Genomic DNA, 1524 nt, shown 5'->3' on the forward strand with positions numbered 1-1524 from the left:
TGTAAGACCCCGTCTGGCCCAGCGTCAGCCACAAGGGTCCCTTTGAGGGTCCGCTTTAGGCTCTGCCACCAAGTTAGTCCAGAGTTTTGTTTTGTTTTTGTACTGGGGATTGAATCTAGGGCCTTCACAATGAGCTACATTCCCAGCCTTTTAAATTTTTTTTTATTTTGAGACAGGATCTGTTTAAGTCACTAAGTTACCCAGGGTGGGCTCCAACTTGCATCCTCCTGCCTCAGCCTCCCACACTGTTGGGATTATAGATGTGCGCCACCCTACCCAGCTCAGCAGGGGTTTTGACGGCAGCGACATAAGACAGTCAGGCATCGCTTCACAAACTTGTTTATTTCAGCCCTTGCACCCCCTCCCTGGCTGCCAGCAGAGGCGGCATGACTCTGTCCTGCGCTGGCAGGAGGGCGCATTCCCACCTCCACCCGGGAGATGAGGCCTTCCGTACCTTTGGAGTGGGTAAACCTGCACGAGCCTGGGGTCACCATGTCGCCTCAAAGCTCGGTCCTGCGCTCCGCCTGGCTACAGCCTCCCATGCCCCTGAGTCCCTGGACAAGAGCTGCCACGGCCACCCACACTGGGCTGGGAGAGGGGCTGGGGACCATACCAGACCCCGGCAGCCTCCACTGGGTAGGAGGCTGGGCTGGGGGAAGACGACGCCACCAGGGGAGCCCGGCCCCTGCGGGTGCGGGTGCGGGTGCGGGTGCAGCTCCGAGCGTCGGGGCTGCTGCGTCGCCACACAGCCAACCCGGATGGCCAGGGCACCATCCCTGCCAGCCAGCACCCAGGAGGGAGAGGAGCAGTGGAAACACCCAGCCCTGCTGCCAGGAACAAGTACACCCTACATACTGAAAAACAGACTTCTCAGCCAAGCCCCAGCCCGCCGAGCCAGCAGGGAGCTGAGGACAGAAACCCCGAGGCCTCAGAAACAGGTCTAGGTGGGGTGGAGGGGTCCCCAGTGCGGGCCACCGAGGACTGTAAACACGACCCAGGGCTGTCCCAGCTCCCTGGGATTCATCCTGGTTGAAGAGTTGTCGGGCACTGTGGTGAGTGAGAAGCTTGCGCCAGGCTGGAGACGGCGATCCGGTGTCCCCAGGGGACGACTGGGGCGTGAGGAAGGTGACAGGCAGGCGCTGGAGGGGGGTTCGGGAAGCCCGACGCAGCGCCGCAGTCGCCTTCTCTCCTCGGCCCCTGGGGCGGCGCCTGGGCGCCCCCTGAGCTGCGGAAGGGCACGAAGTCGGTGTGGGCGTGAAGCTCCCGGAGCCCCGCCCCAGGCCGGGCAGGTGACACAGGACGAGGCCGGCAGGGCTGAGCCGCGAGCAGGGCTCCAGCCTGGCCAAAGTCCTTCCTTGGCTGTTCCGGCCCAGGAGCCCTGGGGAGCAGGGAGCTAGCTGCTCACACACGAACCTGCGCCCGGCCGGGTCACTGGGCGGGCCGGCGTGGGGCAGGTGCGGGAGCCGAAGGTCAGGCCAGGAAAGGGTGCGGCCCGGCCCCGTCCCGCCCACGGCCGGGCCCGCA

At 64.8% G+C, this 1524-nt stretch overlaps 1 protein-coding gene across 1 annotated transcript in view; it reads right to left on the reverse strand.

The window, feature by feature from the left end:
• Positions 1-323: 323 nt before the first annotated feature.
• Positions 324-1524, reverse strand: part of Fam109a (family with sequence similarity 109, member A) — a gene marked incomplete in the record, with an annotated part of 5471 nt that continues 4270 nt past the window's right edge. The window contains 1 exon segment of the mRNA XM_013503647.1: positions 324-1524.

The sequence above is a fragment of the Chinchilla lanigera genome, unplaced genomic scaffold (assembly GCF_000276665.1).
Source record: "Chinchilla lanigera isolate Chin_1 unplaced genomic scaffold, ChiLan1.0 scaffold00081, whole genome shotgun sequence".
In the NCBI taxonomy this organism is placed as follows: Eukaryota; Metazoa; Chordata; class Mammalia; order Rodentia; family Chinchillidae; genus Chinchilla; species Chinchilla lanigera.